Genomic DNA, 18,331 nt, shown 5'->3' with positions numbered 1-18,331 from the left:
TGTTTTATGAGATATGTAGACATAAAATATATGTCAACAATAGCACAGATGAAAGAGGTGGGTAACTGAAAGAATCAAATATGACTAGTGTTTTATCCTAGACAGTTGTGGTTATGGTGGTGCCATTTACTAAGGTTGGGAGAACTAAGAAGGAATAGACTGAAAAGAAGGGAAATAAAAAGTAAATTTCATTTGGACTGTTGACTCCCCTAGCTAGCATCCAGTTTTTCATGCATCTGAAGTGATTCAGGAAAGGCCAGCTCCATCTTTGTCTCCAGAGTCGGTCTAATTGATCTAAGAGTAATTACATCACTCCTTGTTATAGACTAATTCGAGAATCTTGACCTAAGCCAATCAGTGTAGAGTATTCCACTAGCCAGAGGGAGTACTTGAAAATAGGTTCAGATATGAAGTTTTCTGGAGGCTTTTGAGAACAAAGTTTATTCTTCTTTAAGAGTGATACATTAAAAAACAATATCCCTTCTTCCTCTGGACAGTGTAGTACGTAGAGGTGAGGCTGGCACTATTGCAATCATCTTGAATCCAGCTTGAGGATGAAGCTGGTCTCACAGGAGGGCAGACCTAAGAGTGAAGACTCATGCTGTTCATTGAACTGCTGCTAATCTACAACCTACCACAAGATTTTTCCAACAAATACTGGAGTTTAAATTATATTACATGTAGCTCAAAGCATTCTACCTGATACAGACATATTAAATTTGAGATGCCTTTTGGTTATCTGAATGAAGATGTCAGCTAGGCAGTTAGATATTTGAGTCTGGAGTCAGAGGAGAGGGAAATTTTAAGAGGTAGAAATTTGAGTGTTAGTAGTAAAAATAGTATCTAAAGCCATGCATTTAAATAAAATTACTAAGGGGTTAAGTACAGACAGAGATAAAAAGAGGGTCATAAGCTGGGCCCTGAGGGCATTTAGAGACTGGAAATGAATAGTATTAAAATAGGAAGAAAACCAGGATTCTATAATATCACAGAATAAAAATATTATGTAATTTTAGCATGATGAATAGTTTTTTCCCTTAATGTATGCAACTTTATATAAGCAACATACTCATATTTAAAAATCAAATTGAAATTAATACCTATTCTTCTCAAACTATTCCAAAATAGGAAAGGAAAACTCCTAAGCTTATTTTATGAGGCTACCATTACCCTGATTCCAAAACCAAAGACATTACAAAAAAAAGAAAATTATAAGCCAATATCCTTGATGAACATAGATGCAAAAATCCTCAAAAAAAAAAAAATAAAATTATTAGCATACAGAAATCAGCAAGACTTTAAAACGATCATACACCATGATCAAGTTGGATTTATTCCTCGGAAGCAAGGCTAGTTCAATATCCACAAATCAATTAATGTGATACACCACCTTAACACATTGAAAGATAAAAATCACATGATTATATCAATAGATGCAAAAAAAGTGTTTGACAAAATCCAGCTTTCATTTATGGTAAAAACTCTCAGTAAAGTGAGAATAGAGGAACATACCTCAACATAATAAAGGCCATGTATGACAAACCGAAAGCTAACATCATACTCGATGGGGAAAATCGAAAAGTGTCTTCCTTAAGATCAGGAATGAGACAAGGATATCCATTTTCATCGCTTTTATTCAACATAGAATTGGAAGTCCTAGTCACAGCAAGTAGACAAGAAAAAGAAATAAAAGTAATGCAAATTGGAAAAAAAGAAGTAAAACTGTCATTATCTGCAGATGACATAATACTATATGTAGGAACCCCAAAGATTCCACAAAAAAATTGTTAGAACCAATAAATGAATTCAATAAAGTAGCAGGATACAAAATTAACATTCAGAAATCAGTTGCATTTTTATACACCAATAATGAACTATCAGAAAGAGAAATTAAGAAAAGGATCCCATTTACGATTGCGTAAAAAATAATAATACCTAGAAACAAATTTAATCAAGGAGGTAAAAGACCTGTACTCAAAAAATTATAAGTCAGGGAAGAAAGAAATTTAAGATACAAATAAATGGAAGCATATACCATGCTCATGGATAAGAAATTAACATTGTTAAAATGTCCATACTACCCAAACCAATCTATAGATTCAATGCAAACTCTATCAAAATACCACTGTCATTTTTCACAGAACTAGAACAAATAATCTAAGAAATTATGTGGAACCATAAAACACCTAGAATAGCCATGGCTATCCTGTGAAAGAACAAAGTTGGAGTTATCATACACCTGATATCAAACTATACTACAAAGCTACAGTAATCAAAAAAACATGTTACTGGCACAAAAACAGACACATAGGTCAATGGAACAGAATGGAGAGCCCAGAAATAAATCCATGCCTATATGTCCACTTAATCTATGACAAAGTAGGCAAGAATATATAATAGGGTAAGGACATGGTATTCAGTGTTGGGAAAATTGAACAGATACATGCAAAAAAATGAAACTGGATCACCTCCTTTTACGATATATAAGAATGAACTCAAAATAGATTAAAGACTTAAATGAAATACCTGAAACCATGAATCTCCTAGAAGAGAACATAGGAAGTAAACTCTCTGTTACAGTTCTTAGTAATACTTTTTCTGTTATATGCCCTCATGCAAGAGAAGCAAAAGAAAAAATAAACAAATGGGACTACATCAAACTAAAAAGTTTTTACACAGGAAAAGAAACCATCAACAAAACGAAAAGACCAACTACTGAACAGGAGATATTTGCTTATGATACATCTGATAAGGAGTTCATATCCAAAATTTATAAAGAACTCATTCGACTCAACAACAACAAAAAAACAAACGACATGATTGAAAAGTGGGCAAAGGACCTGAATAGGCATTTCTCCAAAGAGAACATACAGATGGCCAATAGACATGTGAAAAGATGCTCAAGGTCATGAATCATCAGAGAAATGCAAATTAAAACCACAATGAGATATCACTTCACACCTGTCAGAATGGCTATCGTCAATAAATCAACAAACAATAAATGTTGGCAAAGATATGGAAAAAAGGGAACCCTCATACACTGTTGCAAATTAGTCCAGCCAGTATGGAAAACAGTTTGGAGGTTCCTCAAAAAATTAAAAATAGAACTACCGGATGACCCAGCAATTCCATTTCTAAGTATGTATTCCAAAGAAAACTGAAACACTAATTCGAAAAGATATATGCAACTATATGTTCACTGCAGCACTATTTACAATAGCCAAGGTACGGAAGCAACATTAGTGCCCATCAATAGACAATTGGATAAAGATGTGGTATATATATACACAATGGATTACTATTCAGCCATAAAAAATAATGAAATCTTGCCATTTGCAACAACATGGATAGATCATACGATATCACTTACATGTGGACTCTAAGGAACAAAATAGAAACAAAAACAGACTCATAGATACAGAGAACAAACTGCTGATTGCCAGATGGGAGTAGTGGTTGAGGGCTGGGTTAAAAAGGTGAAGTGATTAAGAAGTACAAATTGTTAGTTACAAAATAGTCATGGGACTAGTAGTACCAGAGAGTAGGGGGGATGGGGGAGGGAAGAGGTAGATGGTGGGAAAAAAATTTAAACCATTTCTTTAATTAAAAAAAAAAATAGTCATGGGAATGTGAAGTACAGCATAACGAATATAGTCAATAATATTGTAATAACTACATATAGTGCCAGGTGTCTAACCACTATCCTGTACACCTGAAACTAATAAAAATAATATTGAATGTCAACTCTAATTAAATGATAAAAATAAAAATTAAAAATTAAAAATTAAAAATAATAAAAATAAAATAGAAGAAATATGTGTATAATAAAATGTAATTTTCCCTCCTTAATCTCCCAGTTCCTCTGTTCCTTTCCTGATGTGCAACAATGTTTACTAGTTCTTGAGTACCCTTTGAGACAGAGCTATATTATCAGTAACAAATATATATGTATGTAAAACATATACGCTTATATATATATATTTACACAAGTGGTTAAAGTGTGCATATACATATACATATTTTACATAAATGGTGGCATACCATACATATCTCTCCATACACAAAGTATGATTTTATTTTCACTTCACAATAAATCTTAGAAAATTGTTCTCCACAGCAATATTTTTCTTCCTCCTTTCTTTTTAATGTCTGCTCAACATTCCATTGCTTATCTTTCCATAATTTATTTAACACGTTCCCAATGATAAACACTTAATTTGTGTGAATATTTTGCTAATACAAATAATGTCTTAATTAATTTTCTTGTCATACGTCTTTATACACACTTGCTACATCTGCAAGATATATTCCTAGAAGTAGATAAGTTTTGGATGTAATAGATATGATGCTTACAATTGTAAATAACAGAAATCTCTGACTCATTTGACATAAACAATGAAGAAATGTATCATCATGTTTCAATTATTCTAAGATCCAAGGTTTTTTTACATTTTAAAATCCCTGAAATCAGGACAAACCTAATTGATGGCATGATGGTTTTATTGGCAATATTCTCTTTTCTTAGTGGCACATAAAATAATGTTGCATCTTATAATCAATAATGTTTTAGACAAAATGTAAGGTAGTATTTCACATAACGAAAAAATTCAAGAGGTGACTGAATTCTAAGTTGGTTGATCCAGCTCCTCAGCAATTTTAGCAAGGTCTGGGGTTTCTTTCTCTCTACCTTGTCAGACTTATAGGACAAGCACATGGCCTCAGATACTCTCCTCCAAGGCACAAGATGGCTACAACATTTTTAGGCACCAAATCCAGACATAATGATGCCTGTGGAGGAAGAGGAATCATCTCTTCAGGGCCTCTTTCTTAAGAATGAAGAAACCCTTTCCAAAAGAGCCCTTCATGGGCTCTCAAACATCTCCACTGGCTATATGCAACTCAACTTACCTGCCCTGTTGGAAAGGAGGGAAGTCATTATGACTGGTTTGGATAAACGGGATTTCCCTCTGAACTGAGGCTATATATTTCAATAAAATTAAAATTTTTCTGTTATGAAAGAAAGGGGAAATAAGTAGTGGATAGGAACCCAAAATTTATGTTAGAAAGGGTATTGGATTTTTTTATTTTTGTGAATAGTGCTAATGACTGAGGAAGGCCTTTCTAGTCATGACATCAAAGGCATAAAGGATAAAATGGGTATTCTGGTCCCTAAACAATTTTTAAACATCTGTGCAGCATAAGCCAACATCTAAAACACCTGGAGAGAGAGGAGGTAGATAGGGTTAAAGGGGTCTAATATGTGGTGACAGAAAGAAATCTAACTTGGGCAGTGAACACACAATGCAAAATATATATGACTTACTGTTGAATTATACACTTAAAACTTACTGGATTTCATTAACCAATGTCACCATAATAAAAAATAAAAAATACAAATAATAATAATAAAACGAAATAAAACACCTAAAAATAAACATCAATTTATAAGAACATATGTATTTATAATATACAAATAAATATTACAAATCACAAATTGTGAAAATAAGCTTATCTCACTAATAACCAATAAATTCAAAGTAAAACATTGAGATACCTGGTCAATAACAAATAAAAATGTTGATAATATTTATTGAGGGAAATGGGTTCCTCTATACACTGTTGGTGAAGAAAGTCTAATTTAGTATAGTATTTTTAAAGAACAATTTGATGGTAACTATCAAAAGTTTAAATGTAGCCATTGATTCATAAATCATTTATAGGCATCTACTATACAGAAATGTTTACATAATAATACAAAGGCACTTGTACAATATCTGTTTCTATATTGTTTAAAATATTAAAAACAACCTAAATGTTTATTAATGAGTGAGTGGTTACAAAAGCACATGATATATCCATATTATGTCTTACAGTTAAAAAAATAAAGTCGATATATATTCTTGACGTAGAAAAGTTGCCCATACTATATTTTAGAACAAAAAAATTATAGAATATTTATGATCTCATTTTGTTTTTAAAAACATCCACTGTATATGTTTGTATATGCCTAGAAAATGATGAGAAGATATGCATCAGACTGCTGGTAGCATGTACTTTTGGGAGATGGAATTGATTGGGTGACAGTAAGCAAGTAGGCCAGTTTCACATTTTTACTTTATATACTTTTTGTTGTTTGATTTTTTAAATGATCAGATATTATTTACCTAATTTTAATTATAATAAGGGGAAAATTGTAAAACTTCCGTGTCAAAAAGCACAAACAAAATTTAAAAATCAAATCATAAACCAGGAAAATATGTAAGCCATGGTGGCAGGTAATGGGTTAATTTGAAAACCTCTCACAAATTAATAAGAAAAAATCGAGCACAGCAATAGGAAATAAGCAAAAGTCATAAACTCATGACACACACACAAATATAAGTACCCATCAATATTTGAATCAATCAAAAAGTTGAATCCGTAAAATAAAAATTAACAATGAAAAACTTTGTTTTCAACCTAACATATTGGCAAGGGCAAAAAATAATAAGAATGACAGGGTTTAGAGTATAGATTGAAACAGTGTCAGACACTGCTTTTCCAAATATAAATTAGTTGAATTGGAGGCAAAAAGCAATACACATTAAAATATCCACAGTCTAGCAATTCCATTCACGTCTTAGAATTTATGTCTAGAAAAAAGTCATGGATGTATTCAGAGATTTAACTATAATGCAAAAATTGGAAACAATGGGTGATTTATAAAGAAACAATGAGTTGTTTAATTCACAAAATAGAAAATGGTACAGCCTTTACAAACTAGTTGAATGTTTAATGGTGTCTCAGGAAAATTTTGGTTGCTCTAAGCCAGTGTAACTAAATGATGTAAGTTCTGAAAGTCCCTGATGACTTAGGACTGAAAAGAACTCAGCTGGGCCACACTGGGAATTTAAAGATATCAGAGGGGAAATCACTCCCTGTCAGTTTCTAGGGCCACTTGGTCTTTTTGATTTCTATATTCCTTTTATCTATTCTCTTCTCTTTCAAGACCAGATACCTAGTGATGCTCTTAATTTCTGCATTCATGTGGCTCTTACTGACTGATTCCCTCTCCATAGGATCTTTTTTTGTAAATTAAGTTTATTGGGATAACATTAGTTAATACAATTATGTAATTTTCAGGTGTACATTATAATTTGACATCTATATATTTTTTATATGCTTACCACCCAAAGACTAGTTTCCTTCAGCTACCATATATTTGATCCCCTTTACCCACTTCACCCTACACCTACCACACTATACTCCATTTAACAGTCTGCCTCCCCCTCGTACACTGCCACCCCCTGGTAACCACTAGTCTACAGTCCATATCCATGAATCACTCTGTTTGTTTGTCCTATTCATTTGTTGCTTTTAGGTTTATATCCTATATATAAGTGATATCATGTGGTTTTCAACCTATTCTGTCTGACTTATTTCACTTAGCATGATTATCTCGAGGTCCATCCATGTTGTCGCAAATGGCATATTTTATCTCTTCTTATGTCTGAGTAATATTCCATTGTATATATGTACCAAAGCTTCTTTAGACAATCATCTATCGTAGGACACTTTGGTTGCTTCCATGTCCTGGCCACTGTGAATAATGCTACTATGAACATCAGTGTGCAAATATCTTTTTGGATATGAGTTTTCAAGTCTTTGGGGTAAATACCCAGTAGAGAGATTGCTGGATCATATGGTAGATCAATTCTTAGTTTTTTGAAGAACCTCTATACTGTTTTCCATAGTGGCTGTACCAATTTGGAGTCCCACCAGTAGTGTGTGAGGGTTCCTTTTTCTCTGCATCCTCTCCAACATTTGTTATTAATTGTTGATTATAGCTATTCTAAGAGACATGAAATGGTATGTCATTGTGGTTTTGATTTGCATTTCCCTAATAGCTAACGATGTTGAGCATCTTTTTATATATTTGTTGGCCATTTGTATGTCCTCTAGGGAGAAGTGTCTGTTCAGTCCTTTGCCCTTTTTTGATTGGATCGTTTGTTTTTTTGTTGTTATTGAGTCATATGAGTTCTTTGTATTTTTTGGATATTAAGCCCTTATCGAAGGCATTGCTTGCAAACATATTTCCCCATTCGGATGGTTGTCTCTTTACCTTGTTGACAATTTCTTTCCTGAGCAGAAGCTTTTTAGTTTGATGTAGTCCCATTTATTTATTTGTGCTTTTGCTTCCCTTGCCTTTGAGGTCAAATTCATAAAATCCTCTTTAAGTCCAAGGTCTTTGAGTTTAGTTCCTAAGTTTTCTTTTATGCAATTTATTGTTTCAGGTCTTATATTCAGGTCCTTAATCCGTTTTGAGTTAATTTTGGTGTGTGGTGATAGACAACAGTCTAGTTTCATTCTTTTGCAGGTGGCCTTCCAGTTTTCCCAGCACCACTTATTGAAGAGGCTTTCCTTTCTCCACTGTATGTTTTTGGCTTTTTTGTTGAAAATTATTTGCCCACATAAAGATGGGTTTACTTCTGGACTCTCGATTCTATTCTATTGGTCTGTTTGGCTTCCAATACCATGCCGTTTTGATTACTGTCGCTTTGTAGTATAATTTAAGTTGGGCAGAATGATGCCTCCAGTCTCGTTCTTTTTTTCTCAGGATGGCTTTGGCAATCTGGGGTCTTTTGTGCTTCCATACAAATCTGCTAATTTTTTGTTCTATTTCTTTAAAAAATCCCAATGGGATGTTGATGAGAATTGCAGTAAATCTGTATAATGCTTTAGGTATAATGGTCATTTGAACTATGTTGATTCTTCCAGTCCAAGAACACGGAATATCTTTCCATTTCTTTGTATCTTCTTCGATTTCTTTTAATAAGGCCTTGTAGTTTTCATCATCTAGGTCCTTCACATGTTTCATTAAATTTATTCCTAGGTATTTTATTTTTTTGTTGCCATTACAAAAGGAATTATTTTTTCCATTTCTTTTTCTGATACTTCATTGTTAGACTAAAGGAACGCTATGGATTTTCGAATGTTGATTTTGTATTCAGAAACTTTACTGTATTTGTTTATTGTTTCTAGTAGTATTCTTGTGGAGTCCTTAGGGTTTTTTATATGGAAAATCATGTCATCCACAAATAGTGACACTTTGACTTCTTTGATTCCTATTTGAATGCCTTTTATATCTTTCTGTTGTCTAATTGCACTTGCTAGGACTTCCACTGTTATATTGAAAAACAGTGGCGATAGTGGACAGCCTTGCCTTGTTCCTGATCTTAGAGGGAAGGTTTTTAGTTTTTCACCATGAAGTATAATGTTGGCTGAGGGTTTGTCATATATGGCTTTTATTATGTTAAGCTACTTTCCTTCTATACCAATTTTGTTAAGTGTTTTAATCATAAATGGATGCTGTATCTTGTCAAAGACTTCTTCTGCATATTGAAATGATCATATAATCCTTATTTTTTAATTTGTTCATGTGGTGCATCACATTACTCAATTTGCGTATGTTAAACCATCCATGTGCCTCTAGGATGAAGCCCACTTGGTTGTGGTGTATAATCTTTTTAATATGTTGCTGTGTTCAGTTCACTAGTTTCTTATTTAGGATTTTTGCATCTGTGTTCATGAGAGATATTGGTTTGAAGTTTTCTCTTTTTTTGTGGTATCTTTACGAGGTATTGGTATCAGGGTAATATTGGCCTCATAAAATGAATTGGGAAGTATTGCCTCCTCTTTGATTTTTTGGAAGAGTTTGAGGTGAATAGGTATTAAATTTTTTTTGAATTTTTGGTAGAATTCACTGGTGAAGTCATCTGGTTCTGGACTTTTACTTTTTGGTAGGTTTTTGATGATTGTTTCTTTTTGCATACTGCTGATTGGTCTATTTAGATTTTCCAGTTCTTCTTGATTCAGTCTAGGAAAATTATATTTTTCTAAGGATTGGTCCATTTCTTCTAGGTCATTAAATTTGGTATTATGTTCTTTTTCATAGTATTCTTGTGTGATCCTTTGTATTTCTGCGATGTCAGTCGTAATTTCCCCTTTCATCCCTGATTTTGTTTATTTGTGTCCTTTCCCTTTTTTCTTCAGTGAGTCTAGCCAGGTGTTTGTCAATTTTATTCACCTTCTCAAAGAATCAGTTCTTTGTTGCATTTGTTTTTTCTATTTTTGTTTGTTTGTTTGTTTGTTTGTTTTCAATTTCATTTAATTCTGCTCTAGTTTTGATTATTTCTTTCCTTCTGCTGACTTTAGGTCTCATTTGTTCTTCCTTTTCTAGGTTTTTAAGATGAAGTGTTAGATTGTTTATTCAAGCTCCTTCTTGTTTTTTGAGATAGGCCTGTAATAATATGAACTTTCCTCTTATGACCACTTTTGCCACATCTCAAAAGTTTTGATATGTTGTACTATCATCATCATTTGTTTCTCTGTATCTCTTGATCTCTCTTTTTATTTCTCCTCTGACCCAGTCATTCTTCACTAGCATGTTGTTTAATCTCCATATGTTTGTGATTCTTCCTGATTTCTTTTTGCAGTTGATCTCTGGTTTTAAAACATTATGATCAATGAATACGATTGATATGATTTCAACTGTCTTCTATTTGTTGAGGCTATCTCTGTGTCCAGTATGTGGTTGATCTTTAAGAATGTTCCATGTGCACTACAGAAGAATGTATAAGGAGTTGTTTGGGGATGGAAAGCTCTGTAAATGTCAATTATGTCCAGTTGGTCTAATGTGTCCTTTAAGGATGTTATTTCCTTATTGTTTTTCTGTTTGGATGATGTGTCCATATCTGACAGTTGGGTGTTTAGGTCCCCTACTATGATAATGTTTTGGTTTGTTTCTCCCTTTAGGTCTGTTAGTAATTGCTTTACATATTTCGGGGTTCCCCTATTGGAAGCATAGATATTAATAAGTGTTATGTCTTCTTGGTGCATGATTCCCTTTATCATTATGAAGCGTCCCTCAGTATCTTTCTTTATTTTTTTTTATTTTGAAGTCTATTTCATCCAATGTTAGTACCGCTATTCCTGCTTTTCTCTAAATGCCATTTGCTTGAAATATCATTTTCCACCCTTTCACTTTGAGTTTGTATTTGTCTTTGGCTCTAAGATGTGTCTCCTGGAGGCAGCATATGGTAGAGTTTTGTTTTTTGATCCATTCTGCAACACTGTGCCTTTTTATTGGTGAGTTCAGTTCATTTACATTTAGGGTGGTTATTGAAATATAAGGTCTTCTTATAGCCCTTTCATCTTTTGCTTTGTGCTAGCTTGGTGCATCCTTGACCTTGGGTTTCTGTTTTCTTCATTTTGGTTGGCATTTGTGGGTTTTCCCTCTGGTTCTTGTTTTATGTTATATACTTCAGTTCTAAATCTTTGGCATGTGGTTACAATTACGAATATGTAAACGATATAAACAGTAGTTCATTTTCTTCTGCGTGTGCCTTATCTCCATTCCTGTTTGCGAATTTGGATCTTTGAATCCTCCCCTTTTCTGTCATTGTTGTCTCAATTTGTTCCTATGTATGCTGAACGTTCATTACTATCTTGTTATAACAATTCTCTTATTATTATTTAAGTTCATAATTCCCTGTTCTTAGTAAGGGTTGCTCTCCTCTGCTTCTATTTGCCTGATAATCACTTTACTCCTAATTATATATATATATATTTTGTCATTTTGTTTTAGGTGAACTGACCTCTTTCGGTATTTCCTATAGTGCAGGCCTCCTACTGGAGAATTCCCTCGATTTTTGTATGTCTGAAAAGGTCTTAATTTCTCCTTCATCTCTAAAAGAGAGCTTAGCTGGATACATTATTCTAGGCTGGTAGTTTCTTTCACTTAATAGTTTAAATATTTGATTCCATTCCTTTCTGGCTTGTAAGGTTTGCGCTGAGAATATCCGACAATAATCTAATGGATTTTTCTTAATAAGTTACCATTTTCTTCTCCCTGGCTGCCCTGAGAATTCTTTGTCATTGATTTTTGATAATTTTAATATAATGTGTCTTGGTGAAGGCCTTTTGGGGTTGAGATAATTGGGTGTTCTGTTGGCTTCTTGAATTCTAAATTCCAGCTCATTCCTTAGGTTTAGGAAATTCTCATCAACTATTTGTCTGAAAATGCTTTCTAATCCCTGCTCCTTTTCCTCGCTTTCAATAATGCCCATTATTCTTATGTTTCCTCTCCTGATGGTATCAGCTAGTTCTTGAATTTCTCTTTTATTATTTTTCATTCTTCGGTTTCTCTCTTCATCTCTCTGATTTATTTCTAGATTTCTTTTTTCAGTGTCACTGATCCTTTCCTCCATTTGGTCGACTCTATTTCCCAAGTTTGCTATTCATTTTTCAACTCTTTCAGTGTGTTTTTTATCTCTAGAAGATCTATTCTGTTCTTATTGAGGGTTTCAGTCTCCTTGTTCTGCTCATGTAGGTGATTTTTCAGTTCCTGAAATTATCAATATGACTCATTTCAGAACTTGCTGAGTTTTTTCAGAAGTACTATCCTAAATTCTCTGTCATTTAAATTGCATATTTTTATGTCTTTAAGCTTATTTTCTGGAAATTTTTCTCTTTTTTTTCTGAAATGCCTTGTCACCTTGGTTGTTTATAGTGTTTAATGGGCTATTTCTTCACCTAGCCATTGGAAGAAGATTTATTATATAAAGGTCTCTTTTTAGTCTGCTGCAAAGAAGGCACTTTTCTTTTGGTTTCCAGTAGCTAGTGTCTAAGCCTCTTGGATTCCTGCTTTATATAAAACCTTAAAAATGCCTTTGTATTTTCTGATGATATTTAATCATGCTTGCTACCCTCAGTTTCAATCCCTGTCAGTGTTAGTGATAGTTTCAGTAGCGTTTACTCAGACCCCCCTGGGGCTCCATGGTGTTCGGTCTTGGAGGGGCCCTCTGGGTTGGCGGTTGGTTGTTGTGGCTCAACCTCAGTTTTGCAACCACGACTAATAAAAATCAACTGTTATTTCTCTTATGTCCTCGCTTTTCTGCTGTCCTGTTTCTCTGCCTTCTGCTCTGATGATTGGGCACTGCCTCTGGCCACGTTGAGCTCACAGCACTCTCAGGCAGGGCTGTTCAAGGAACTCACAGCTCCTTCTCCCCTCCCCCTTCTCCTACAGGGAGCTCTCGTGGCTGCATGAGGCAGCTTCTTTATTTCTCCCAATCCACTACCAGATACCCGGGGTTCTGACCTATGGTAGCTCTTATGTGCAGATCCCATGCTCAGATGTGCTAGTGTGCAGTTTGGGTGTTTTTTGTTGAGTTTTAGATGTTCAGTTTATTGTTGTTTCAAAGAGAGAGATCTGGAATGTCTCTCACTCTGCCATGTTTCCAAAGATCCTCCATAGGATCTTAGAGATATAAGGTCTCATATGACTGGATTGATCTCTGATCTCTAAGTTCAATTTCTTAAGAAAGAATACCTGACAGGCTTAGCTTAACTAGATAAAAAGTGTCAGTTCTGGCCTTGTGGGCTGTGGCCATGGATGGGGCCAACTCTTACTGAGCTCCAGTACCACAATTTTCTGCTGTGACTAGTCCTGTGTGCCTCAACATACCCTGAACCCTTCCCGTGCCTCTGAACATAGTCCCACATTAACTCCTCTTTAAAATTCCAGCCATAGGTACCTTCTGTTTTATGACTAATAGAGATGTGAATATGATGTTTTCTGGAAGTTGGTTAACTGAAATTGCACTGGTACTCTTCAATCTTATAGTAGCAGATATCTTGCTAGACCCACCCATCCCTGGATTATATTACAATGTAATGTGAACAAGACTGTTAGTAGTAATGAAGGTCTTTCTTGACCCCTAAACTCTCTCCTTTGCTCAAGCAAGAATTTTCTTATTTGGTTAAGCAATGGGTTCTTACAATAATAGAGCTATAAGGAATTATAGAGGTCATCTACAAAAATACCATTTAATATCCTACAAATGTTGAAACTTGGCATCAGAAATATAAGAATATTAGATATCTTTTAGATGTCTTTCTGTAGGCAGGGAATATACATTCCTACAAAATGCCAATATTCTTAAATCTTCCATATTTTCACATAAGCTATTGCCTGGGACAAAAGTTTAGCAAACATGCAAAAAGCACAACCTCATGTCTGTTCACCATCCTGAGTCTACAGGACATTGGTGTAGTGAGAGAGGGTAAGATTCAATCACATGAAATTTTTAATCGTTTAAAAATTTCAAATCTCATCAACCAAGTAAAATATGTTAAATCTGTTGACCTAAAATAAAGCAAATTTCGATTAAGAAAAAGAATAACATTATTTGAAATTAATATTAGTGAAAAATGGCATCCCTGGGGAGGTGAGATATCTTTTTAAGAGTAACATGACTTTGGCAGTCCTCCTGGCTGTGAGGCTGTTGACATCAGAGCAATGTTTAACTGGGAAATTAAGCAGCTCAGCAGTGCGGGAATTACTTCTGTGATATCATCTATGTTATGCTGCCAGTAAATGTTCTGAAAATACTTTGTTCCGGAAAAGCTGTCTGAATGAGAGAAGTCAGTTTTCCAAAATAATTCTCATCAACTCCTGCCTCCCAAAACCTAGTCATGTAGAGAAATACAACAAGTGATATTTGCAAAGGAGCATTGCTAAGAATTCTGGTAGAAGGGATCATTTGCTGGTAGTGTGCTTTAAACAGACACAAAATAAATATCCTTAGATTAATGATCATTAACTGTGAATCCAGAAGTTCCTAGATTATTTTACTTCCTCCCTTCCTTCTTTCCTCTCTCTCTCTCCCCACTTCTCTCTTTCTCTTTCTCCCTCCCTCTCTCCCTCCCTCCCTCCCTCCGTTCCTTCCTTCCTTCTTTCCTTCCTTCCTTCCTTCCTTCCTTCCTTCCTTCCTTCCTTCCTTCCTTCCTTCCTTCCTTCCTTCCTTCACTACTCTCTTTCTCTCCCCCTCTTCCTCGCTCTTTTCCTCTCCCTCCCTCTTCTCTTCCTTCTGTCTTTCCTTTTTCCCTTCCTTTTTTCTCTTTCTCCTTTCCTTCTTTCCTTCTTGCCTCCCTCCCTCCCTTTCTTCTTTTGTTTCCTCAATGGGAGAAAATCGGAAGGGCAAAAATGCTCTCGTAAAGTTTTAATTCTCAAGCTGAAAACTGATGCTAGAGCTTAAAGAACACAGGTTAAGGACTAAAACTTTTACCAAGTTTAAAATCTATATAATGAAGAAATAATTATCAGTCATTCTCATAATAAAAGGAAATATTCTTACTAGCTTGTAAAAGATCAAAAATTAGTTTTAAAAATTCCAACAACCCCACAAACAGTCCTTTTTAGTTTTGCTTTAAAAGATCCTAAAACTGTTGGAGGTCATTGATACAGCATTTTTCACAAATCCAGATTCCAAATTCCTTTTTTAAAAAAGTCATTACATATTTCCTGGAACTGTTTTGCTTTTGTTTTTGTTTTTGTTTTAAAGTCATTCCTATCTATTTTGGCAGGCTCTAGGAAAACATTAGCCTTCCTCTGCAACATCACTTTAACAAAAGTTAGTGTCAGAGCTTAGCTAGGGAGAGTAAAAGATCCAATAGCCTATGAAGCAAATTTATAGCTGAAAGAGTATTACTAAAAAAAAAAAAATGCTTAAGAAGTTATTTTTAGTTGATGAGAATTGCGTGTTCCCATACTTTTCCTCCTTTATTCTATAAGCCATTCCTCCACATTTGCCAACAATCTGGCTAAACAGAGTACTGTAGTTCCCATGGCTGCTGGGCATAGGACTTTCCACATTTGCTCAAAATTGGTATTAGACTCACCATCAACATTGGCAATAAAAATAACCCTCACCCTCAGTGAATACACTACAAAAGCCATCATTCAGTTATCATTGTGGGTATTAGTCTTAGCTCTGCCTATAGATATGGAATCTATAGCCAGAAGGCCATTATGTACTTCATTTCTTAATATTTTCTGTCTGCCCCTGAAGCCAGGCCTTCTGGGTGAGCATCCTTGTCCCAGACCAGGTCCCTTAAGATTTCAGAACCCATTTCTCTCCTTCAGGGCATTCTCTGCCTCTCTATGCCTCCTCCAACAGGGGTAAGAGGGAGAGAAGAAGGTAAGACTGAGGACTCCCTGTCCATGGAGTATTTCCAGGGTCTTATGACTGTGGCAGTTCCAGGAAGGCCATGAGTAGATCACAACACCTTACTTGTACAATGATTCCTTCACAGAATCTCAAGACTTTTGGTCTTGACCAAAATGGCAATTAGAGTGCCTAGCTAACACACCGGTTGTGATGACTCTTAATCAACTTGAGCACATGACAAGTTCAGGGTTCTGAGTTGCTAGTAGTCCATGTATGTGGACCCATGTGGCCCAAATGGGTTGGATCCTGTCTGCAGTCAACAGCACCTGGGGGCAGAAGCATTGGAAGTAGGTGTCATTTACCCTATGCCCCCAACTCTGGTACCCAATGTGGTGACTTCAGCTCCTTTGCAGGTTCCATGCCACATGTCATCTCCTCTGAAGGTCTACATGACCTTTGCTATCCAACCCCCAACTAATGTCCTGTCTTGCCGCCAATGAATGTGATAATGTCTTGCTTCGCCTGGTCAATCTTAAGTCCTTCGGGATGAGCTTATCTCTCTGCCCGCCCCCACCCCCAGCTGGTGGTAGGGTATGGCAGGCAGAGTGGGGTCAACATTGAAAAAGATCACATTCTGTCTATGGTCATGCCACCCTGAACGTGCCTGATCTCATCTGATCTCGGAAGCTAAGCAGAGTCAAGCCTGGTTAGTACTTGGATGAGAGACCATCTAGGAATACCAGGTGCTGTAAGCATATAAAACAAACAAACAAACAAACGAATAAATAAAATTTAAAAATTAAAAAAAAAGGAAAGAAAGAGATCACATTCTGAGAGTGCAGTGATTATAGTCTAAAGGAGGTCAAGGAAAGTCATGTTTGGAGGTTGTTGCTCCACTTTTATGCTGTACAATTCCAAGGAGCACCTTTACCATGACCGTAAAATGAATCTTCATTTGGCATCTTCCTGCAATCTCTGGGTTGTCCTGGTGGCCACATCAGAGAAGCACAGAAACAACTTGGAGAGAGTCCTTGGAAGCCAGTGTTCACAGCAGCAGGAAGAGCAGACCTCTGAGTAATGATCCAGCAACATCACAGAAATGGTCCCAGGGTAATGCAGAGGCAAGTTCTCCATTGTGTCCGCACAAACAGGTGCCAGAGCCATGGAATTGTGAGTAATGCCTATATGAGCTACTTTTTCTCAAAATGGGGGCTATGACATTAGCCAGAATAGTGTCTTGATAATAAAGAACAGGAAGAGTTGATGCCTGGGCACCACAAAGAATCTTTACAAGCACTGACTGAGTGATAAATAAAAATGGAAGTATATCGTCTCTATTCATTATTCTAAATAAATCCATATCCATCACACAGGCCTATGAATTTTGTAACATATTCTTTAACAAATTGTGTGCATATTTGTTTTAAAACAAGTTGTGTACATTTGTCTAGGACACTGCACATCCTAGAAGCAGTCCTAGTTTTTCATGGTAAATTCGTATTTCCAGGCTTATGTGCTTCAGTCACACAGAGCACACTGCTGACGGGAAGTGAATTAGTACAGCTTCTCTAGAAGGAAATCTGGCAACACGCATAAAAATGCTCTTTATTTTACTGTTATTTATAATAGGAAAAAGTTGGAAACAATGAATGTCCAACAATAGGGGATCGATTAAACAAACTGTAATGGGACATTTAAATGGAACTGTTAAAATGAAACTAAAGCCTGAAATTCAGCTATTGTATTTTTTTTTTTATTAAAATTAAGTGAGTTTACTTTCTATTCATGGGAATTAGTAGTATGATTTCCAGTAGATGGTTATCTTGAATATTTCCTACTGGCATCTCCAGACATTCGATACTCATTCTTCCCTCTGCCAGCATAGATTCCCATAGCGGCACTCTGCCTGAACCAACAATCTATGCAATTCAGCAAAAATGTTTGGAGCATGTACATAGGGCTTGGCAACTATGCTGGGTGGGAGCTGTTAAGATGGACTCTACACAGCTCCTGTTCTCAAGGAGCTGAGAATCTAGGAGGTGAGAGGAACAGGCAGGAAATTATAGTGATAGATGCTACAAGGTAGAACTTATACTATTAAAATCAAAGGAGAAAGTATATAGCTTGGTTTTAAGGAGTAGGAAAGAATTTCCGGAGGAAACAAACCAAGACCTGAAAGATGAGTGGAGTAGTCAGGTAATGGGGAGAAGAGGGAATTCATTTAGGGGCTTAGCTTTCAGACAGCCAATGTGAGTCAGATGGTAAAGGTGTTGTAGGTGCCTCACTGTGGAGTCATTGCCCTCTGCCCTTCTCTACTGAGCATTACATAATTGTGATTGTTG

General features: G+C 35.5%; 1 pseudogene; it reads left to right on the top strand.

Annotated features, from left to right (window-relative positions):
* Nucleotides 1–16,625: 16,625 nt before the first annotated feature.
* Nucleotides 16,626–16,744, top strand: LOC111732211 (annotated as a pseudogene).
* The last annotated feature ends 1,587 nt before the right edge of the window (nt 16,745–18,331 follow it).

This window comes from Pteropus vampyrus, unplaced genomic scaffold (genome assembly GCF_000151845.1).
Source record: "Pteropus vampyrus isolate Shadow unplaced genomic scaffold, Pvam_2.0 Scaffold434, whole genome shotgun sequence".
Lineage (NCBI taxonomy): Eukaryota > Metazoa > Chordata > Mammalia > Chiroptera > Pteropodidae > Pteropus > Pteropus vampyrus.
This window is presented reverse-complemented; position numbering and strand designations above follow the sequence as displayed.